At 35.9% G+C, this 24,859-nt stretch overlaps 1 long non-coding RNA gene, 3 other non-coding genes and 2 pseudogenes across 4 annotated transcripts; all 6 read left to right on the top strand.

Moving 5' to 3' along the window:
- The first annotated feature begins 633 nt into the window (after positions 1–633).
- LOC143652805 (small nucleolar RNA SNORD115) lies at positions 634–712 on the top strand. Its single transcript, XR_013160862.1, has one exon. It is a non-coding gene; the product is annotated as a small nucleolar RNA SNORD115 (small nucleolar RNA).
- Positions 713–6,408: 5,696 nt separating this feature from the next.
- Positions 6,409–6,482, top strand: LOC143652810 (small nucleolar RNA SNORD115; annotated as a pseudogene).
- Positions 6,483–8,892: 2,410 nt separating this feature from the next.
- LOC143652803 (small nucleolar RNA SNORD115) lies at positions 8,893–8,967 on the top strand (annotated as a pseudogene).
- Positions 8,968–19,425: 10,458 nt separating this feature from the next.
- LOC143651616 (uncharacterized) lies at positions 19,426–22,961 on the top strand. The gene is made up of 3 exons (XR_013160073.1): positions 19,426–19,539; positions 19,907–20,138; positions 22,916–22,961. It is a non-coding gene; the product is annotated as an uncharacterized LOC143651616 (long non-coding RNA).
- On the top strand, positions 19,585–19,665 carry LOC143652798 (small nucleolar RNA SNORD115). The gene has a single exon (XR_013160857.1). It is a non-coding gene; the product is annotated as a small nucleolar RNA SNORD115 (small nucleolar RNA).
- LOC143652804 (small nucleolar RNA SNORD115) lies at positions 20,898–20,976 on the top strand. Its single transcript, XR_013160861.1, has one exon. It is a non-coding gene; the product is annotated as a small nucleolar RNA SNORD115 (small nucleolar RNA).
- Positions 22,962–24,859: the final 1,898 nt, after the last annotated feature.

Here is a 24,859-nt window from a genome sequence, read left to right as displayed (position 1 = left end):
GTATGTATGAGGTCAGTTGGTAAATGTTTTTGGAGAAAATTGATTTACAAATTTGGACGAGGAGTGTCTTTATATGTCTTTGAGAAAACAAACTGATAAGTCATTGGCAATCACATACAATCTAAAAAAGAGAGTCATCTTGAGTGCAGATTTGAAATTCTGGTACATAAGAGGCCCTGAGTTCTTAAAGATGGGTCCATTTCCCAGTGATTTGATATGCAATTTCTAGGCCAATTTTTTTCAATGACTTTGTCAGATGGAATCCTCCACAGCAAAAGGAGGATCAAAAGTACAAACTGGAATTTGCATGAAATCTTATTACATTTAATCAGAAAAACTGTAAAGTTCAGTGGTCTGAAGCCTATTAATGGTTCTTATCTGATGACTAACTGCATTGGAATATCACATGAAGAATGGAAGGACAATACACCCACCAGAGTGGTATTCTACACTTTCCCTCAAGTAATGACTATAGTGGAAGTGCACTCTGGGTCATTCTTGTCACAATTTTTGCACTTGGATGTGTTGCAGTTAAATAGCTGTATTCTATTTTAGCCCAATATTTTTAGGACGGCATCTCTAAATAGTATATGCATGACCAAGGGAATCTGTGCCTTGAAAGGGCCCTAGCTTAGGTAAATGATGAGAATTTATATTGTTGAAGACAGATGATGAAATAAATATCATCCTTAATAGGAATATGTTGGTGTCCAGTTCTTGAAGTAAACCAGGGAAAGGAGTTTTTATTACTTATTTCCCTTTTAGTAGAGTTTATTGGCCATTGATGTATTTGAAACCCATATAGAAATTTGAGTTTCGTATGACTATTCATGTACTTCGGTTGGAGCAAAATGTTCATTTCTTGAATCCCTCTATCAATGATTTATTTGTCCTACTTAACCGGCATATTTTGGGTTTGCCTCATGGCCCTTTTTTTCTTGTGTCTTTCTACAGGAAGACATATATAGGACTGCAGTCTTTCATTGGTGGAATGTTAACAGCTGGATGAGGACAAATGTATTGCAAACAAAATAGTGTCTAGTGAATATTGCCCCCAAAGACAACTAGCTTTGCTAATTAAGATAATATGAATATAATTGTGGGCTTTTCTTCTGAATGAGTGCCTGACTAGGTTGATGAAATGCTCTTGAGGACACCTTGACTTTTTTATACACTATAAAGTATTTTATTGTTGTTGTAGTTATTATTAATTATAGACAACTTTTACTGCTAGAACTTTATTTTTCTTATAAATTCATACTTGTCTTTCCCAATGTACTTCTGCTTTTTTTTAAAATTATCATTCTAGTGACATATACAAACTAAAACATCCCCATTTAACCACATTCAAATATACAATACATTGGAGTCAATCACATTCGCAATGCTGCGCTACCACCACCATTGATTACCAAAACTTTTCCATTTACCAAACACAAATTCTATACCAATTAAGCATTAAATCCCCATTCCCTTGATAAATCCCCACACTAGCCCTTGAAAAATGTATTATAGATTCTGACTCTATTAATATGCTTATTTTAATTATTTCATATCAGTGAGGTCTTGAATATTTGTGCTTTTTTGTCTGGCTTATTTCACTGAAATTGATATTTTCAAGATTCATCCATTTTGTCCCATTTATCAGAATTTCATTCCTTCCAATGGCTATCATCCCACTGTATGTATACACCATATTTCGTTTATCCACTCATTTGTTGATTGACACTTGTTTTGCTTCCATCTTTGCTGATTGTTAATGATGCTGCTATGAATATCAGGGTGCAAATATCTATTAAAGTCCCTGTTTTCAGTACTTTTTGGTATAGACTAGAAGTGGGATTGCTGGGTCTTGTAATTATATACTTAACTTTCTGAGGAAAAGCCAAACTGTTTTCCACAGTGGGTGCACAATTATATATTTCCAGCAAGATTAAAAGCATGTTCCTATTTCTCCACATTCAATCTGACCCTTGTTATTTTCCTTTTTAAAATAGTAGCCACTGTAGTAGGTGTTAAATGGTATCATATTGTGGTTTTGATTTGCACTTCTCTAATAGTTAATGATATTGAGCATTTTTCACGTGGTTTTTGAAATTTATATGTCTTTGGAGAAATGTTTAGTCAAACCTTTTGCCCATTTTTAAGCCAGGTTATTTGTCTTTTTGTTGTTGTGGTATAGGATTCCTTTATTTGTGCTGGGTATTAAGCTCTTATTGAGTATGTGGTTTCCAAATATTTCTCCGGTTATGTAGGTAGTCTTTTAATTTTATGATGAAGTCCTTTGATGCACAAAATTTTTATTTTCATTATGTCCCATTATCTACTGTTTCTTGTTTGCTTATGCTTTTGGTGTAAAGTCTGAGAAAACATTTCTTGACAGAAGGTCCTGAAAATACTTCCTTATTTTTTCTTGTAGAAGTTCTTATAGTTCTTGTTCTTATATTTAGTCTTTGATCTATTTTAAGTTACTGTTGTGTTTGGTGTGAGGTAAGTGTCCACCATCATTCTTTTGTATATGAATATCTAGTTTTACCAGAATTATTTGGTGAATACACTATTCATTCCCCCATAGAGTATACATGGCACCCTTGTGAAAAATGAATTGACCAGAGATATGAGGGTTTATTATGAATTCTCAAGTCTATTCTATTGTTCTATATGTCTGCCTTTGTTCCAGTACAATGTTTTGATTCCTGTAGCTTTCTAAAAAGTTTTAAAATAGGGAAGGTGGTTCCTACAATTTTGTTCTTCTTTTACAAAATGGTTTTGGCTATTTGTAGTTCCTTACCCATCCATATAAATTTGGTGATTACCTTTACCATTTTGGCAAAAAAACCTTATGAAATTTTTATTGTGATTGCATTATGTCTTTGAATTGCTTTGGGTAGAATTGATATCTTAATAATATATTGTCTTCCAATAAATGAGTCCTGTATGTCCTTCATTTTTTTTAGGTCTTTCTTCATTCCTTTTAGCAATGTCTTGTAATTTTTTGTGTATATAGGACCTTTGCATCCTCAGTAAAATTTATTTGTAGATATTTGATTCTTTTAGTTGCTATGGTAAATGAAAGTTTTTTTATTTCCTCCTCAGATGGTTCATTACTAATGAACAGATGAACAGAAAGACCACTGATTTTTTTTTTTTTTTAATACATGGGCAGGCACCGGGAATCGAACCTGGGTCCTCTGGCATTCCAGGCAAGCGTTCTTGCCTTCTGAGCCACCGTGGCCTGCCCAGACTATTGATTTTTTGCCTGTTGATCTTGTACTCTGTAAATTTTCTGAATTCGTTTATTACCTCAAGTAGCTTTGTGAAATCATCAGGATTTTCTGCATATAGGTTCCTGTTGTCTACAAATAGGGAAAATTACTTATTTTTTTCTAATTTATATATGTTTTATTTCTTTTTCTTGTCTAATTGTTCTGGCTACAACATCTAGAGCATGATGTTCCATCATATGTATATATTATAGTTTGTCATTTTTGCTTCTTAGTCATTCTCCTCTTTAGTCCCCTCCATCTAATTAGGCATTAGGATAATGTCCAAAATAAACAATCCATGTCTCACAGTATCCTCACTCAGTTGTACAATCATCAGGATCTTCATTGTTTTTCATTGATTCAAAGACACAAGGAACTGATAACCAAGTATCAGATCTAAACCTCCTCCTAATCCTTGTTCCTCCCCCTCCAAATTATTAGCCCCATATTGCTGTAATACCTTTTTTTTTTTTTTACATGGGCAGGAACTGGGAATCCAACCTGGGTCTCCGGCATGGCAGGCGAGAATTCTACCTGCTGAGCCACCATTGCACTGCCTACTACAACACTTTCGATGTCTTCCTCTTAACTATAGGCCATAGCATATTCTAATAATAGCTTCGCCCAAAACTCCTGTATTATTGACTGTTTGTCCAATATTAAACCTTTGAAATAATACATGTGAGAACTTATATATAATTTTGGATTTAATCAGTGGGATACATGGCAGTATACATTCACTTTCAATCATTTTCACCTTAATATGTGTGGTGGTTAGATTCAATTGTCAACTTGGCCAGGTGAAGGTACCTAGTTCTGTTGCTGTGGACATGAACCAATGGTACATGAACCTCATCTGTTGCTGATTACATCTGCAGTTGGCTAGGAGGCATGCATGCTGCAGTGAATGATGTTTGACTTAATTGACTGGTGCTTACATGAGAGAGCACAACTTAGCACAGCCCAAGCAGCTCAGCATACCTCATCTCAGCACTCGCAGCTCAGCCCAGGCCTTTGGAGATGCAGAAAGAAAACACCCCAGGGAAAGTTGTTGGAGCCCAGGGGCCTGGAGAGAAGGCCAGCAGAGATCACCCTGAGCCTCCCCACGTAAGAAAGAACCTCAGATGAAAGTTAACTGCCTTTCCTCTGAAGAACTAATGAAATAAATCCCCTTTTATTAAAAGCCAATCCATCTCTGGTGTGTTGCATTCTGGCAGCTAGCAAACTAGAACAATGATAATGAATAAATTGTTAAGCAAAGAAATTGATAGTTGAAATTCAGACCCTAAATAACATATGGCTCAATTTTCTTCTGAATAAGGAAAGAGACTGTTATAAATGATGATAGTTGTTGTGTTGTTGGAGCCAAATAGCTTTACTAGTTCTAAAAATATGTGTGCCATTACTGGTTTATTTTCTTAGTGAGTGACTATGGTGGATTGAATTATGTACCCCTTCAAAAGACATGTTCTTAATCTTCATTCCTGTGTTTGTGAACCCATTTATAAATAGGATATTTTGAAAATGTTATTTTTACTTAAGTTGTTGTCCAACTGAACCAAGTTGGACCTTTTTTCTGTATTACTGGAATCTTTTATAAGCAGAAGAAATTTGGGCATAGACAGAGAAGGCCACATTAAGATGCCAAAGTCACTGAATTTGGAAGAGCAGGTCCAAGGAGAGAGAGAGGTGACCATGTATGATGGCTAGGTCAGTGTGTCAACTTGGCTAGGTGGTGGCATCCAGTTGTCTGACTAAGCAAGAACTGGCATGCTTGTTAAGATGAGGATGTTTTATTGACTTAAATAATCAGAGGTCGATTGGATCTATGGCTGACAACATCTGTATTCAATTTAGGAGATTGCTGTCAACAAGGAGTGATATCTCATCCAATCAGTTGAATGCTTTAAAAGGAGAAGTGATTTATTTCAACCTTCAGAAGAGAGAATTTCTATCTCTACTCAACCATTCAGTTTGCCCTGGTGAATTCATCAAAACTTTCAATGAAGTTCCCAGCTTGCAGCCTGCCCTATGGAATCTGGACTTACACATCTCAAGAGTAGCCTGAAATAATTTTATAAAAATCTCATAATATTTAAAGATATCTCCTATCAGTTCTGTTCCCAAGAGAACCCTTATTAATACACCATGTGTCTGGAGACAGAGATGCAAGCCATCGAACCTCAGGGATTTTAGCAAACCAGGATCAGATCCCTACAGACTTTGTGAGGAAGACATGGCCTTGCTGTTGTCCTTTATTTTGCACTTCTAGCTTCTGAAATCATGAGCCAGTTCCTGTTAAATCAATCCATTGTGTAGTATTTGCCATAGCAGAATGGCAAACTAAGACAGTAACCAAGCTACTAGATGGAATATTCATGAGAAAAATTTCACCTTATACTGAAAGTGTAGTAACTTCGTGAAGATGCAGGTGTATCCTGGATCATCATTAATATCCCTCTATGAGCTATAGTTTGGGTCAAAATAGATGAAGAATAAATATTCATCTCTTTTTGCTATAGAGATGTGCTGTTTGTGGGCCGTTGCTGACTCACAACATATAAGCATCATTATGAGCACAAATGTGAAATTCTGGTATATATACCACCCAATGTTCTTGAAAATGAATTCAATTCACTGTGATCTAACATGTGATTTTAGATCTAGGGTTTTGAATATTTCAGGAGTCTCCTTTATAAGAGTTCATATGCATACCAGTTCTTAGACATAGTACTTACTTGTGCATACAAATAAGAAAATAAAATGGAATCCCCTGGATTCTTCAGGAAACTGACAAATTCTTCTAGATCAGGAAACCTGTAAACTTCAATTTATTGTGTTTCTTGACCAATGGAGTACATATTGTGTCATTTTTGATGGCTTACCATATTATTCCATTAAGAAATGAGCCATGAACACATGAGAGCTGTGCTCTGTATTTTGACTGGTGTCACACTTCATTTTCACCTAGATAAGGATTACTGAGGAAAATCCTTGGGCCTACTGGCCTTGAGGCAACTTTTACCACCTGAATCCTGTACTAAATGGGCCTGAATTCTACTTCACTTTTGTAGAAGGGTTTAAGGAAGCCTTCTCTGGTAAGCATGTTCAGATATGTTACTGTATGCTTGTGGAGGATCATAAATCAACGATGAGAACTTGTCTTGTTGAAGAGAGATGATAAAAGTCATGCTAAATGGAATTATGCTGAAGCCAACTCATGATGACAAATCTTTGTGGGAACTTGCAAAACTTTATTTTTCTTCTAAAAGAGTTTTTAGGGTTTTAGTCTTTGAAACCCTGTGAGAAACTTTATTTTACCACCCTATATTTCTAATAATCTGGAAAATTCTGGGTTGATTTCTTGGTTCTTTTTCTTTCTTTGTCTCATTTACTTAGTCTAACTTCAGAGAGAAGCACTATCCTTTGATGAAAGGAGAACGGTTGATTGGGGATTTATTGCAAATAGAACCTTGAACTAAGAAATGTTAACCTCTAAGGCCACCAGCTGTATTAATTTTGGAAACAGGAAAATCATTATAAGTGTTTCTTCTATATGCATCACTGACTAACTTGATGTGATATTCCTGAGGAAATCCTACTTTTCATCTGAACTTTATATAATTGACAGTTGACCAATTTTTGGTTTCACTTGTACACAGTTCAATAAGAATTGTACCCAGTGAGATATTTTTATGGTCTAAATGTATGAGGTGATAATTTTTCCTCTAATATTGAGATTTAAAGGGGGCCATTTTTAGTTCACTTGTGACCTTTTCATTACAGAAGGACCATGCCAGATACAAGTAGACACATGTAGATACAAGATTGTGAGATTCAGTAAAGTGCTTAGCCTATGAAAATTTACATGGAATGAACAGATGAGCAAAAGTGATGTCTAGATTTCAGCCCCAAAATAACATGTGAATTTTCATCAATAAAATGAATGAGACTGCTATGAATAATGCCATGCATTCCTGATATCCCTTGGAGACCAATATTTCACTACTTCTGAGATGAGTTCCATTATGGGTTCATCTTCTTAAGAAGTAAATGAACTCCTTCATGGCATCCTCATGAAAGGAAAAACTTAGTTTTTACTGAAATTTCATTAATTTATTGTGGAGACAATTCCTTATTCATGGTTATCATCTCTATGGGTTGTATTTTTTGGTCTACAAACACAAGGATATATATTTATCTTTATTTTATGAAGATGTGGTTGTTGTGGTTTTAATATTGTTGGGTCATTGATGAGCACTGTGCTGGTTTGAATGTATTATGTACCCCTGAAAAGTCATGTTTTAATCCTGACCCAAGCTTGTGGGAGCAGCCATTTCTTTAGGTTGGAGATTTGATTAGATTATCTGCACAGAGATGTGACACAACCAATTGTGGGTATTAACCTTTGATTAGAAGATTATGTGACTCCACCCATTCCAGGTGGGTCTTGATTAGTTCACTGGAATCCATTAAAAAAAATATTTTGGAGAGAGTCAGAAATGACAAAAGTGACAGAAACCTCAGAGCTGACAGAAATTTCACAGCAGAGCTGACATAGATGCAGACACGTGGAGAACAGAGACACAGATATTTGGAGATGCTTGGAGCCCAACAGATATTGCCATGAAATGTTAAGCAAACCAGAACCTAGAAAGAGCCAAAGGAAGCCAAGACATGAAAGCCAGCCCCAGAGGAGCAAATTGAGAACCCCGACAGGATTGGAAATTTGGAATCCTGACAGGAACACACACTAAAAGCATCAGGACCCAGGAACAAGAGACTAGCAGATGCCAGTCACATGACTACCCAGCTGACAGAGGTGTTCCTGACCCTTTGGCCTTCCTTGAATTAAGGTATCTTTCCCTGGGTGTCTTAGCTGGACATTTTTATAGGCTGAAAACTGTAAACTTGTAAAGTTATTAAATTCCCTTTTAAGAAGCCATTTCATCTCTGGTATATCATATTCCAGCAGCTTACAAAGTAACACAAGCACTTACAACAGAAAGCCAGTGTTACTTTAAATACAAGTGTGAAATTCTGGTATATGTGCTTCACAATTCTTTTTGAAGATGAATCTATTTCCCAGTGTCTTGAGTATGATTTCAAGATTCTGAGTTTCATGTGACACCACAGGTGTCACTTTATCAATGTTTGTATGTCATGAACCATGGCTATTGTTATTGATAGGGTTTGCTTTTGCATAGAGATAATTGGTAATCAATGGGATGCTCCCAATTCCTCAGGAAACTACCTGTCAGGTTATATTATTCAGGAAACCTTACATTTGTTATATCAATTGAGTGTTGTATATATCATATATATAATGGGTCATTTTTGGAAAACTGGCCAGAACACTTCATGAAAGAATAGCCTATGTGAGCCATCCACAAATGAATTATTTAAGTCTCTTCTTTGATCACTGTCCAACTCTTGTTCTCCTAGATGAAGAATACTAAAGAAGATCACTCTTGGGCCTGCTGCTCTGGAATATTTCATTTTGCAGAATATAGTACACTGAGTACGCTTGAACTATATTCCACATTAGTCCCAAGATGCAAGGAAGTCTCCTCTGGTAAGCAATTTAAGATCCAAATGAATTTACAGGTGTGGCATGTCATGAGTTGGGTCAGTAATGTCAATTCCTCATTGACAAGAGGTGATGTCATAAAGATCATGCTCATTAGGATTACAGAGGCCCAAATGTGACAAAGGACAATAATTTGAGATTCCTCATTTATTTTCTATCATAAATTTATTTGGGATTAAAACAATGGAACCATTGTGGGGAAACTTGTTTTGCCCATCTCTTTCCATGTGCCTTAAAGGAAGCAAAAAATTTTGATACACTAATCCTCATCTAAGTACTAAATAACTTCTAATAATTTGTAATATTTGGCACTCATTCTTTGGCACTATTTCTTTTATTATATGCAGCTCAATGTGCAGTATTCATCTGGGTCTAAATGTACAATGTGACATAGTTTTCCTTTTGTATTATTATGGGATTTTATTGGTATTGGGCTATTTTTATGGATTGAATTGTGTCTTCCAATCTGATATGTCAAAATTCTAATTCCAGTACCACAGAACATGAACTTGTTTGAACATAGGTTCTTAACAGATTTGATGCAACTTAAAATGATGTAAAGAAAAATGATGTCATACCTGAGCAAAATGGACACAATCCAATATGATTTGTGGCCTTATAATAAAGGAAAAGTAGATGCAGGAGATAGAATGAAAATGGCTGTGTGAAGAGATATAAATTGAATTATACTACAAAAATAAAAGGAGCACTGAAGATTTCTGATCACAGAGAAAAGCCAATAGTAAGGAATGGAACAGATTCACTCCTACAGATTTTAGGAAGAACATGGTTCCTCTGACAGCTTGATTTTGTACTCATTAACTCTATAACTCTGACAATATATTTCCACTTTTAAAACCATCCAACTTACCTAACATTGTTTTGGAAGCCCTAGGGAATTAAGGCAGCTGTTTGGGTCCACTGATCAACTTTTAACAAATGAAGGACCGTGACCACAGTGACAAGAGTATAAAAGTCAGTAATATGCCTCTCCCATAAAACCGGAAATTTAATAAATCAATAAGCAAAATGATAGCTGAATTTCAGATACTGACTAACACTTGGCTCCATTATCTTCAGTATAAAGGAAGTGCATACTATAAATGTTCCAGTTTTCTATGATTATGGACTTTGAGATGAAAGCCTTTCATTGATTCAGGTGAAATGAGCCTAATTATGTGTTTGTCTTCTAAGTTAGTGGCTGACCTAGTTAATGGATCCTCATGAGAAAAACCATTTTTCATTGGAGCGTCAATTAGTTAATATTGAAACATTTTCTAATTCATGGCTACAACACATAAGATTTAATATTCCTTTGATATAAATAGTTGAGAAGACATTAACACCTATTATAAGATGTTGCTATTGTCTTATGATGTTGGTAGGTGATTGATAAGCACTTGCAATATAAAGACAGTAGCACTTCAACCCAGATGTGAAATTCAGATACATATACTATGATGGCTAACTTTTTTTGTTATGCTGTGTGGTGGGTGTCACATTTCATTCTTTTTCCATGAGACTATCCCATTATTGCAGCACCACTTATGGATTTTTTGGGGGGTGTTGCTGCATGGGCTGGGAATCAAACTGGGTTCGCCTGCATGGCAGAAAGAATTCTACCACTGAACTAACCTTCCACCCCCCCCATATGATTGCTAATTTTATGTGTCAACTTGACAAGGTTATGCAGTCCATTTGTTTGGTCAAACACTGGCCTAATTGTTACTGTTGTTGTTTCCGAAATTTGATTAACATCTACAATCTGTTGGTATTAAGCAAAGGAGATTACCCTCCATAATCCAGGTGAAATTTATCCAGTAAATTGATTTTAACAGCAAGAAATAAAGGTTACAGCAAACAGAGGAATTTAACTCAAGACTTCAACATCAAACTTTACCAAAATTTCCAGCTTTCCAGTTTCCCCTACAAAAATTTGGACACAATACTCCAACATCTCCTTTACAAGAATTTCTGGGATGCGATTTACCCTAATGAACTTGGACTTGATAATTCATGGAAGAAATCATTTGTATATACATCTATATCTACATCCATATCCCGCTGGTTCTGTTTCTCTGTGGAAACATAACTGATACATATTTTGGTACCAAGAGGGATTTTAGAGGACCAAAATCTTAAGAATAAATTTTCTGAAGTCATCTGGGGTTTTGAAATTGGCTCTTTAATGTGAGTATATTTAAAGACTCTAATGGCTCTGTTTCTAATGATAAAGAGGGCACTAATAGTTCATGGTATTAAGTGGTAATATAGGTATGCAAAATTTCACCATGAGATATTGCTAATCAAATGCTTACAAGAGGCAAGACTGTGGGAGGCAATGTATTTGCTATCTTAGAATATTTCTGTTAAGATAATGAGTATAATGAGATTAGCTGGTTGTTATTAAATGTGCCAAAGAAAGTAATGAAAAAGAAGATGAACTCAGGGCTTCAAAATCCCAGCTCAAAAACCACATAAATGAAATCAATCTTTGTCTGTGTGCCTTACAAGAAACATTTATCTCCTGTAGCCAAACTTGAGGTCTTTGAAACCCAAACACACAGCCTTACCATGTGATTAGCTGAATTACAATACAAATTGAATGCCCAAATTTGCAGGATGTTTGATGTTACAGTGAGGGCACTGATTGGGAAAGAAACTAGTTCCTTAAAATTGGAATGGGGGCAATATGGGAAGATTATGTTGAAGCTGAGAACATGGAATCATTAAATCCTGTTGAGTTTTTGTTGACAGTTGAGGCAGCCTTCCACCACTGTCTGAGGAGGTTGGCCCTGCTTTGCCAAATAAACCCATACTGGCCTTGTTTCAGAATGTAGCCCTTCCACAACCATCTGATGGGATTAACCCTTCTTTGCCAGATGAAACAGTCATGGCCTCCCCAGAGTTAGCTCACTTGCAAGACACTACCAAGTTTCAAAATATAATCCCACTACCCTTCTTTGCTTTCAGTCCTATGATCAGGTTTAAATTCTGGCAAGTCCCAAAAGGTGAGCTACAAAGTGTTAACCATGAGGAGATGTGCTATACTCTAAAAGAACTACATGATTTTTCCAATTTATACTGACAAGTCTTGGGAATATTGTGGGAATAGATATTGTGTGTGGGGGATAATGGCAGAAGGAAAATAAAATTGGATCAAGATGATTTTTTTAATATGGGCTTAATAAGCTGTGATCCTGGATTCATTGTTGTAGCTGAAGGGTTTAGTAAGGGCCCTAACAGGTTGTTTGGTGGTTGGCTGAAACATGGAACTAAAGGTGGCCTACACTAAATGAAGTTTAGAAGCCACAATAGCTTTGCTATGTAGAAGTTATCCAAAGGCTTACTTAGTTTTAGAATGTTAGAGTGGATTTATCAAGTAAGATTTGATCACCCACCCCAGGAGTATTAAGAAGATACATTTTTTCATGATGACTGTTAGAAAAAAATTTGAGATGGGAGCCCCAGGATTCTTGAAGTGCTTTGTTGTCACTCTTCTCTATAAGTTAGATATTACAATGAGAACTGCGGCCACTGCACTGGGATCCTTAAATGCAATGGGGATAACTGGATTCTGAGATGTCCAGAGACAAGTGGGTATGGCTTCCATCATGAATACCAGAGTTAAAGTAGTAATCAGAATAAACTGTTACAGAGACTAATATTGGCTAGTTGATCATGGGGAAACTAGAACTAAGCTAGATGGCAGTCTACTAAATTCTTACCTAATCTATTTGTGAGTCAGAGAAACAGAACTGACAGGATATTTATCTATGTATGTATATATGTATGTATGTATATATGTATGTATTTGTATTAGCTAGGGTTTGTTAGAGAAACAAAATCTGGGTGCAAGTCCTTGGGTAATATTCACTCGTAAAATTGATATCTTACAACTTAATTACTATAACATGAACAAAACTGCTTATGTCATATGATAAATGTGATAATATAAAGAGGAAAATGAAGATATTTGATTTATGTATAAATACATAGATCTAATTATAAAACAAGGAAGAAATATTTATACCATTACAGTCCTCATTTCTGTGACTGAACTATGTGGTCATAGTCCATATTTATCACTACCTTCATCCACTACACATTCCATGCACCTTTTATCCTCAGCGAGCACTTCAGTTGGCTGTGGCTTTTGCTGGGGGAGTGACCCAAACCTTTATTCCTGAAGTTTCAGAGCCATTGGTAGTCTTGCCTGGATTGGGTTGTTGTAGTTTTCCATTGAATTTAATCACAGGGTGTGGTAGTACTAAGAGACACCTTAGGGAATCTCCTATATTCCAGGAAGACTCTTCTTTACCTCCATTGTGTACTTGCAGTCCTATTTTGCCCTGCTAGTCAAGGTCAGTCATCCCAGCCAGTAAAGTAATCCCCTTCTTGGCTTGTTGATCCAAGGGCATGAGAAGCCCAAAGTGACTAGGTAGCAATCTTAGATTCCAATTCAATGGAATCATTGTTGTTTCTCCTGGTGGAAGCGCTCCCACTTCTGGGACTAAAGCCTGTAGACCAGCAGAGCTCAAGGTCGCAGGGACAGGAAGCAAAAAATTTCCTAGTGGATCACTAGGGGTAATAGTGAGTGGTGCCACTCCCATTTCTACCCCTTGATTCTTGGACCCATGGATCTTGGCTATGGGAGAAACAGCACCATACAGTGGATGGTGATTCAGAGCATACACAGCCTCCTGGAGAACATCACCCCACTCCTGGTACCAAGCTGTATTAGCTAGGGCTCTCTAGAGAAACAGAATCAGCAGGAGATATATGTAAATATATAATTTATAAAAGTGGCTCACATAACCCTGTGGAAATAGAGTCCAAGGTCTGTAGGTCAGGCTGTCAGTTGGCAGCTCCAGTGAAGGTCCTCAACAAATTCTCAGGAGAATCTGGCTGGGCAACTGTGGGTATATAAGAGTCCAAGATTTGAAGGGCAGGCCATAAGCTGGCAACTCCAGGGATGGCCCTCAAACTCTCAGGAGAGGCTGACTGGCTGAAGCAGGAAGAGTGATTGTCTCTTCTGAATCCTCCTTAAAAGCCTTCTGGCTATTAGAATAAGCACCACTCATTGCAGAAGATACTCCCCTTAGCTGATTGTGAATGCAGCCAACGTGGTCATCATTTAAGTCCATGAAATGTCCTCATAGCAACAGACAGTCCAGCACTTGCCTGACCAATCAAACAGGCACCACCACCTGGCCAAGTTGACACATTGAACCTGACCAATATTCCAAATATTATTGGAATTTACCACATACCATGGGTTTTGGCAAGTCTGAATTCTATAAAGGCCAAAATTTGGAAACCTTCATGTTAATTTTTACAGGAGAAGATGGCTAAATAGAATCAGGAGGTACATCCAAGTTGGCCAAATAAGGAGAGGCTAGGCTCATTTCTCTCCCAGATAAACAGGGTTCAGGAAGAAAATGTCCACAATTATTGATCTGTGGCTCTGGAGATTAGGAGGTGTGCTCTTCAACACGAAGGAAAGTGTGGGAAGAAGAAATGGAGAATCTGTGTTGAAAGATCATGAGAAAATGCCTGGTTCCCATGTCCCACTCTTGGAACAGAAAGCATTCAGTTCTTCAGTCTCTGGTGTGTGGGCAGCTCCAAGTTGTAAGAGAACAGTGGAGGTCCACTCTCTCACAAACAGAGTAGGATATGTTCTAGAACTACTCCAGCTGTTGGCTGTAAAATTTGGACTATTGGGACAATTGCCTGGTGCAGCACCATTTTCTGGAGTTGGTAAGGAGATAAGAGCCTGATTTCTGAGGGCTGAGCAGAGTAAGTTGCCAAAGATTACCATCTTCTTGATAGGCCCAGAAAGTGCATCTTTGGGAAACAGAATTAAAGGGTTTTAGGCCTCGTTATCTGACCCCACTGGAGCCCTGGGTTGCTGGTGTGTACCACCTTCATTCATCTCTGCCCCAGACCTGGTTGGGTAATACAAGCACCAAAGAAGAGCATCAACACAAATCCAGTCAACGACAAAAGCTTTGTAAAGATAGAGAATCAAACCTTCAAAGTAAACTCACTAACATAATCTGATGCCCAGGCATCATAAAAAATAACATCTAAAGAAACAGGAAGATATGGTCCAGTCAAAGGAGGACAATAAAATGTCAGTGTGGATACAGAATCTGGAAAAATCAAATAATATATTCAAACAAATTTCCTAAACAACTTCAATGAGATGGCTAAAGAGATAGAAGATATTAAGAAGACACTAAGTGAGCATAAAGAAGAATTTGAAAACATGCAAAAAAAAAATAATAAAGGATCTCATGGAAATGAAAGGAATAATATAAAAAATTAAAAATACACTGTAAGCCCTAAACAGCAGTTGAACAGGCAGAAGAAAGGATCAGCAAGATGGAAGACAAAACATCCAAGTTCAAACAAAGAACAGATAGAGAAAAGAAAGGTAAAAACTGAGTATGGTCTCTAGAAACTTATTGACAACATGAAGTGCACAAACATTTGCATCATGTGTGAGCCAGAAGAAAAGGAGGGAAAAGGGGAAGAAGGAATATTTGAGGAAATAATGGCTAAAGACTTCCCAACTATTATGAAAGGTATTAGTATTCAGGTCCAAGAAACACAACATACCACAAATGAATAAATCCGAATAGATCTACTTCATGACACACAATAATCAGACTGTCAATTGCCAAAGATAAACACAGAATTCTAAAAACAGCAAGAGTAAACTTATTCATTACATACAAAGGGTGCCTGATAAGACTAAGAGCTAATTTCTCATCAGAAACCATGAAAGCTAGAAGGCAGGAGTATGATATGTTCAAGACACTGAAAGAGAAAAGTTGCCAGCAAAGAATCCTCTATTAAGATAAATTGTCCTTCAAAAATGAGGTTGAAGATATTAAGGAGATGCTGAAGGAGTTTGTTAATAAGATACCTGTCCTAAGAAATGCTAAAGAGAGTCCTTCAGGCTGAAAGGAAAGGACAGGAGAGAGGCTTGGAGGAGACTATAGAAAAAGAGATGATCAATAAAGGTAATTAAAAGGGTAAAATGAGAGACACAATTAAGATGTCTTAAAAAAAACAAAGGATAAATGATTTGAAGTAAATAATGATTTTACAGAAATAACATTGAATATTAATAGATTAAATTCCCTAATCAAAAGACATAGACTAGAAGAATGGATAAAAACTATGAATGATTTATACTCAGCCTACAAAAGACTCATCTGAGACTCAAGGATACAAATAGGTTGAAAGTGAAAGCCTGGGAAAAGATAGTCCATGCAAACAGTATCAAAAGAAGAAAAAAAGCTGGAGTTGTTATCCTGATATCAGACAAAATAGACTTTAAATACAAAGCTATTATAAGAAACAAAGAAGGGCATTATATATTAGTAAAAGATTCAATCCATGAAGAAAAAATAACAATCATAGCTATATATATGCACCTTACCTGGGTTCCCCAAAATACATAAGTTAAACTTGCAAAACTGAAGAGAGAAATAGATGTTTCTACAGTAACAGTTGGAGACTTCAATACATGACTCACATCAATAGATAGAACATCTAGACAGAGGATAAATAAATAGTGAACTTGAATGATTTGATGAATGAAATAGACATAAAGACATATGCAGAACAATGCATCCCAAGACAGCATTATATATATTCTTATCAAGTGCTCATGGAGCAGTCTCCAGGATAGACTATGTGTTGTGTCACAAAATGGATCCTAATAAAAATTAAAAGTTAAAAATTATACTAAGCACTTTCTCTGATACTAAATAAAGCTGGAAGTCAACAGCAGGAGGACTAAAAAATGCACATGTTTATGAAGGTTAAATGATACACTCAAAAAATCAGTGGGTCAAGGAAGAAAATGCAAAACAAATCAGCAAATATTTCGAGATGAATGAAAATGAGAATATAACATATAAAAATATATGGGATACAATAGCAAAGGCAATGTTGAGAGGGAAATTTATGGCCCTAACTGCCAACATTAGAGAGGAAGAAATAAGTAAAGTAAAAGACCTGAATAGAGAATATTGAAATGAAATCAGAAATTAGAGGGATACATTACTACCGACACCAAAGAAATAAAAAAGATCATAAAAGGATACTATAAACAACTGTACACCAACAAACTAGACAACTTAGAGGAAATAAACAATTTTCTATCAACACATGAACAACCCACACTGACTCCAGAAGAAACAGAAGATCTCAACAAACAATCACAAGTAAAGAGATTGAATCACTGATCAAAAACTGCCTAAAAAAAAGAAAAACCCAGAACCAGATGGCTTCACAGGTGAGTTCTATCAGCCATTCCAAGAAGAGTTAATACAAATCATGCTGAAACTCTTCCAGATATTTGAAGAGGAGGGTACTCTACCTAAGTCATTCTATGAAGCCAATATCATCCTAATAGCAAAAACCAGATCAAGATACTATAAGAAAGGAAAATTACAGCTCAATCTTGCTAATGATATAGATGCAAAAATCCTCAGCAAAATACTTTCACATAGAATCCAAGTTTATATTCCAGATATGCAAGGGTGACTCAACACAAGAAAATCAGTCGATGTAATAAACCACATTAATAAATCAGAGGAGAAGAGCCACGTGATCATCTTGACTGATGCAGCAAAGGTCTTTTAAAAATCCAACATCCCTTCTTGATAAAAACACTTCAAAAGATAGGAATAGAAGAAAACATTTTCAACATGATAAAGGGCATATACAAAAACCCACAGTTAACTTTATACTGAATGGTGAAACCTGAAATTTTTTCCACTGAGATCAGAAACAAGACAAGGTTGTCCATTTTAACCACTGTTATTGAATGTTGTACTGGAAGTTCTAGCTAGAGAAATTAAGCAGGAAAAAAGAAATAAAAGACATCTAAGTCAGAAAGGAAAAAGCAAAACTTTCACTGTTTACAAATAATATAACTCTAAACCTAGAAAGTACTGAAAAATCTACCACAAAGCCATAGAACCTAAAAATGAGTTCAACAAAATGGTGGAATACCATTTAAGATGCAAAAATTAGCAGTGTTTCTCAACACTGGCAATGAACAATCTGAGGAGGAAATCAGGGAAAAAAATGTTGTTTACAATAATGACCCAAAGAATCACATATCTAGGAACAAATGTAACCAAGGATATAAAGGACTTGTATTCAGAAAACTACAAAGCTTTGCTAAAAATAACCAAAGACTACTTAAATAAATGGAAGGACATTCCATTCATGGACTGGAAGACTAAATATTGTTAAGTGATCAATTCTATCCAAAATGATTTACAGATTTTATGCAGTTCCAGTGAAAACTCCAACAGGCTTCTATGCAGAATTGTAAAAGACAATTACCAAATTTATTTGGAAGGGTAAAGGTCCCAAATAGCGCCCCCCCAAAAAAAAAATCCTGAAAAAGAAAAATGAAGTTGAAGGACTCGCACTTCCTGACTTTAAAGCATATTATAAACATACAGTGGTCAAAACAGTATGGTATTGGTATAAAGTTAGACATATTGATCAATGGAGTTGAATTGAGAATTCAGAAATAGACCCTCAGATCTAGAGTCAATTGAATACAAGGCTGCCAGTACACCAAACTAGCAGAGAAGTTTCTTCAACAAATGATGCTGGGAAAATTTGATTTCCCTATCCAAGAGAATGAAAAAGGGTTCCTATCTTCCATCTTATACAAAAATTAACTCAAACTGGATCTAAATATAAAAGGCAGTACCAAAGGGCAGGCCACAGTGGTTCAATGGGCAGAGTTCTTGCCTGCCATGCCAGAGACTGGGTTTGATTCCTAGTGCCTATCCATGCAAAAAAAAAAAAAAAACATTAAAAACCAGTACCATAAAACTCCTAGTAGGAAAGCATCTTCATTATCTTGTAGAAGGAAATGGCTTCTTACACCAAAGTGCGAGCAATGAAAGAAAAAATAGATAAATGGGACCACCTAAAAATGGAATACTTTTGTGCTTCAGAGGACTTTGTCAAAAAGGTGAAAAGGCAGCCTACTGAATCGGAGAAAATATTTTTAAACCAAATATCTGATAAGGGTACAGCCCTTAATATTTATTAATGACTGTCTTGGATCAGCCCAGAATTAACCCACTTGAAGCCTGAAGTTATCTTGATAACCAAAGCTGGATATAACCAAAATGGACCTGCCTGACATGTATAGTAGCATGGTAATCTATAAGTCACCTATACTTCATTATAATACTAAAAATCATACCCATCATCATATTAAGGCAAAGGTATAGTTTCCTTGAATATTTAGACAAAATGAGCAATGAGAAGTTCTCTTTTCTTCAGGGATTTTCAGGACTGATTAAATCAATTTAAAAAAACCTGTATGCTTTTTACTTATTGAAAATAAGTTGATGAATCAATTTTCTACAGCCTTAGTAATGTTGTTTTTTTCTTTTTTTGCAATACTGACCATTTATCTCCATCAAGGAATAGTATACATGAACAATGCACATGAGAAAACGTTTCTTCTGAATTTGAACTACTATCCTCTATCCCCTTCACTAGAGTACTGAAGAAGAGCACTGTGGTTCGTTGTTGCTGAGATAACTGATATTATTCAGGCACTCAGCAGTGAATTTAAGTGGTCTTCTATCCTCCTTTGGACCAGGATTTAAAGATGTCATTCTGGTAAGTGTTTAGAAGACAAAGTAGATGTTTGTTGGAGAATGACTTGCATTAATGAGGAGAAATTATTTTATCTTGAGGAAATGTGATAACATAATAATCATGCTCAACAGAATTATACTGAGCCCCAAAAGGATGACAATCCTTGCAACAGATTGTGTGTGGTCATTAGATTTTTGTTGAATATTATATTTTGGGTTTGACAAAAATAAACTCTTTAGGGGATCTTCTTTTACGCACCTCTGTTTCTAAGAGCGCACTTTCTCATTCTTTTACCATGATTTTAATATCTTTATTCTTAATACTCATGTGTTGTTAAAGCTGATACTTTGGCTTTTTTTTCCTTTATTTTCCCTCATTTTTGTTTCAGAACACCCATCTGGCAAGAGATGTATCATTCCATGTATTAGATATGAGTTGCTCCATTTGGTGATTTAAAAGTTCCAAGAAGATCATTTGACTATGGAACCCTGCCACTTAAAATGATTATATGCACTTATTCATGCAAAATGAGGGAGTGACGACCTATTCTCAATGAGTGAGTGATCTTTTTAAGAGAATCCTTGTCAAAATCTTTCCACCTGAAGTGCTTTGATTTAAAGGTGAGAAGTGTTGCAATTCACTGTAGTCATCCTTTTGTGAAATATTCATTTGGTCTAAATGTGCACATAGACGATTCATTTCCACTATACCATTTTGAGGTTGCTATGGTACTGTGAAGTTTGTGCAACATTGAGGCACTACTCACAAGTGAAATAATTCAGCAGTTGCAGGCAATGGTTTGAATACAATGACAGGTGGTTGGAAGTCTGTTTTTTATGTCCTGAGTCTCATGTGGCTTTAATAGTTTCACTATGAAGATGGTATATGTTATATGCGATGTCAACCATCACTTATATGGATTCCTTGAATTTTAGTCAAAGGAGGATGATGAAAAGCTTTCATTTCTATAGGAAAATCATCATCCTTGTCCAAGTAATCAAAAGACTTTATATGCTTGGTCCTTACTATGTGTGATGAGTCATTGGTGTACAGCTTAAATCATAGGTCTTCTTTAGAGTACCAAAGGTATCTATCTTGCACAAATTAAGGACTCTCGAGCAGGAGCAATACACACAAGAGAAAAGTAATTCTCCCCTTTAATTAAAGCCCAACTTTTGTAATCTAGATAAAGAATTCTAAGGAAGCACACTCTGATCTATTTCTCCTGAAGCAATTCATATCACCCACATGTCCAGCACTAAATGTACTGGAAGTCTAGTCCACTTGAGCACCAATATTTATGGGATCTATCTCTAGTAAGCATATCTGGTGAGCATATTATGTCCAAGTGTATGTTTGTATGGTGAGTACCATGGCATGAATCAATGATGAGATGTCATACTGTCTTGAAGAGTTGTTTATCTAAAACTCACATTCCATTGGATTACATTGAGGCCCAATTTAGGTGAGAATATTGTGACAAGAAATTGCAATTCCTTAGTTCCCTCCCATGGGAAAATTATTTAGCTATAAGACAATGAAACCCTTCAGAGAATTTTTGGCCCAAATCTATGTGCTTCTAAGTGAACAACTAATCCAATCCTTTAATCCTTATTTAAATGAACTACATTTCCTAATTGTCTAGCATATTTAGATTTTATATCTTGGCTGTTTTTTTCTGTTGCATACTTCAGGAGTACTGGTGACAAAAGGTACACCATTTCACTGACAGATGTAAAGTAAAGCTTTGTACTAGTGAAGATTCACCTCTTGGAAAATTAGATTAACTCATTCAGTAACATGAATATCATTACTGGCTTTTCTTCTCAATGAATGACCCATTAATGAGATTTCCATGTGCAAATATTTACTTTATTATTGGGAACTTGATTTGATTTAAAGTTGAGAAATGTTGTGTTTCATTGGTACCATACCCAATGAATTATATTCATTTGGATAAAAATACACAAATATATATTTTTTTCCTATAATATTATTTCAGGATTATAAAAGCATTGAGATAGTTTTCAGTCACTGACTAACTTTTCATAACTGAAGAACCTTGGGAGTTGGGGCAATTATTTGACATTCATTAATGTGCTTTTACAAAGCATTTGCAATTAAAATAAATTGATAAGCAACCTTGATACCTGATTTTCTTCAGCTAAGTAACATGTGGCTCATTATTTTCAGTGCAATAAAAGTATTTGCTATGAATGACGTCAGCTATTATTGACAATGACTTTGAGATTGTTTTCATTAAGTCAGGTGATAAGAATCTCATTAAGGTTTCTCCTTCTTAATGAGTTACTGGCATACTTGATAGAATCCACATGAGAATTTTTTTTTTTACTTTTCACTGAAATTGCATTGATATAATATTGAGAAGTGTTCTGCCTCACAGTGTGACTTTCATTTAGTTTAAATACAATAAAGTTATTCTTATTATATATTTTTGGCTACTTATGTTTATGCATCATGATCATGAACCATATTGTAACTACGTTGGTTTTATGGTCACAGTTGTAAAATTCATTACTGTGCCACCTATGATTCCTGCAATTTATGAAATATGAGTGGCTTGATATGTTATTTCCAGATTCTGGGTTTCATATGGTTCTAATAGGATCATTAGATCATTATACGAGGGTATGCATAGAATGGATGATACCAATTGTTACTGATTTGACTACTTTGAATATCTAAACAAATGTGATCAATGGGAATCTGACCTTTCTTGATGGAACAACCTGATTGGCTTTTCAGTGTCAAGAAACCTTTTGTCTTCATTGCGTTATAGGATCTATGGTGTACGGATTAGGTAATGGGCCATATTTTGATTTCTGACCATATATCTCTATTTAGGAATACTATGCAGAAGTAATACACATATGAGATTTATTCCTCATCTTGAACTACTAGCCTATCTTTGTCCTATTAGATAAGTATTACCTAGGAAGGATTCCCTTTGGCCTGTGGCCACTGGGGCTATTAAATCCAATCTGATGTCATGCTGAATGATAATGGCCTTCTCTCTTTTTTTTGTATGAGGCTTAAGGATGTTATTCCAGTAATTAACAAAACATAGTGGATATGTGTGTTGTGATGCTATGGCTTGGGTCAATGATGAGATGTATATTGTCTCGAGGAGATGGGATGACATACAATTCATTCTGAAGCTCTTGAACAAGGAAAATGGCACTTAGACTTTTCTGGGTTATTCCTCTTTGGGAAGCAGAAAAGGAAACCTGGGGTGATCATGTTCTATGCACCTGTATTTATTTGTTTCTAAGAAACCACTTTTTAATTTTTTCATCCTTATAGTTGTGTCCATATTTTTAACACACTTGCACTGTTAGATCTGATATCTTGACTTTTTTCTCATTGTGTGTTCCAGAATGTCAGCTGACAAGAGACACACCACTTCATGGATTGAAGGTGAGTGACTGAGAATTTCTAAGTAGGCCATTTACTACTAAAAAACTGGCTTATAGATATTTTGTTCACTCATCCAGGCAAAATGAGTAAATCCCTGACATATGTCTCTGAATGTGTGAACTAAATGATGTGGTCTAAATTAGTAATCTCTAATGTTTATTTAAATATTGATTTAAAGTTAAGATGTCTTGTGATTCATTGGAATCATCTCTGATAGAATATTCATTTGGGCCTAAATATAAAACTAGGCAATTCATTCTTATTATACCATTTTTTAATTGCTGTGTTGTTATTATATTCTTGGGTCATTGAAAGATTACTGATAACTGAAGTAATATGGCAGTTGCAGCCAGAGGTTTGGGATTCAGGTTTATGTGTTGCCTTTCATTGGTACAATCTGATACAATTTCAGCAGTGTAATATCTTATTTCCATATCCTGAGTTTCATATGGTTTTCATATGTTCTTTGTAAAGTAGTGTATATGCTAGAGAACATACTATTGACACTGATATGGGTTCTTGGATATTTAGCCAAAGTATAATAATGAAAGGCTTTTATCTATGCAGGAAAGCCATCTCTTGAGAAGTTCTTATAAGTTGGGAAATATATATGCTTTGTCCTTTCTGTGTGTGGTGTATTATTGGTCTGCAGTCTAGGTAATGGGTCATTTTTGGAGGACCGTTTCACTTATAGAATTCAGAAATACCATTCAGAAGCAGTATGTGAGATTTAGTTGTCTACTTTGACTTCTGTCTTACTCCTGTGCTCTCAGATAAAGACTGCTGAGGAAGAACACTGCTTGGCCTGCTAGTCCTTGACAATTAATACTATTCAGATGTTCTGTACTATATATACTAATACTCAAGTCTTCTTAAGCACTAGAGTTTAAAGAGCTATCTCTGGAAAGCACATTCAGGTACAAGTAGATCTATGCATGGGGAGCCTTGACATGCTTAATGATGAGACCTTACCTTGATGATGACATAAATACCATGTTCAATAGGATCATCAGCAAAAATAATGGAGTAAGGAAATTCAAGTTGCAGTTACTCTATTGAAGCAACTATTAGAATATCAAAAACAATTACACTGATATTTTCAGAACTCTTGAATCCCGTCAAATGCTTAAAACAACCGTGGAAGTCCTTAATGAAGCGGCTGCTAAATTTTCAAACATGTGACATGTACGCCTACCAGCCTATCAACCCTCATTTCTGAAGTCTGTTGTAGTCATTGGGGTTAGAAGCCCATATTCCTATAGTGGCTCTTTGGTGCCTGGAGAGAAGCTTGTTAAATGGATCTTGTACTAAAAAAAAGTTGTTGTTGTTCATTTTGATCTGTTTGGTTGTACCCTGAAGGATTGGCTCAGAAGTCTGCCTTTGTATCAGCCCTCTTGTAGCACTCTCAGGGCTGGTGTGGCTTCCCAGATGACATTTGATAAAAGCCATTTGAAGTCATATATTTCCCTTAGCCAACTGTGGCAGGGGACGGCAGGTGTTTCAAACAGCAGATAGATCCAAAAGGGAAGAAGGCAGCTGGGGAGGAAAATATATAATTTAATAAGGGGTTTAAAGAGCTTAGATGCATACTTGGGATTCTGAAGAGCCAGATACACATCTAAGGCTTAACACATGCTCAGAAAATACCTGAGAGGACCTTAGGCTTACATATTGGTTAATCTTTGAGTATCGGATAAGGAGACATTTCAGGTTAAGGAGGAATTGTAGGTGGTGTGGATAAGCATCGAAAGGATGTTTCAGAGTCACTTTGAAAAGACTAGAAGGTGTTTTATTTTGTTTTCTTCTCTTTTTGATATGAGAAATCTTAAAAGGAAATCTCTGTCACATGAATGTGATAGACTAATGAGGTGATGAAATTGCATTTTGCCAGGCTGCCATGACA

This window comes from Tamandua tetradactyla, chromosome 12 (assembly GCF_023851605.1).
Source record: "Tamandua tetradactyla isolate mTamTet1 chromosome 12, mTamTet1.pri, whole genome shotgun sequence".
NCBI classification, from domain to species: domain Eukaryota; kingdom Metazoa; phylum Chordata; class Mammalia; order Pilosa; family Myrmecophagidae; genus Tamandua; species Tamandua tetradactyla.
The sequence above is the reverse complement of the archived record's forward strand: the minus strand, read 5'-3'. Positions and strand labels throughout refer to the sequence as shown.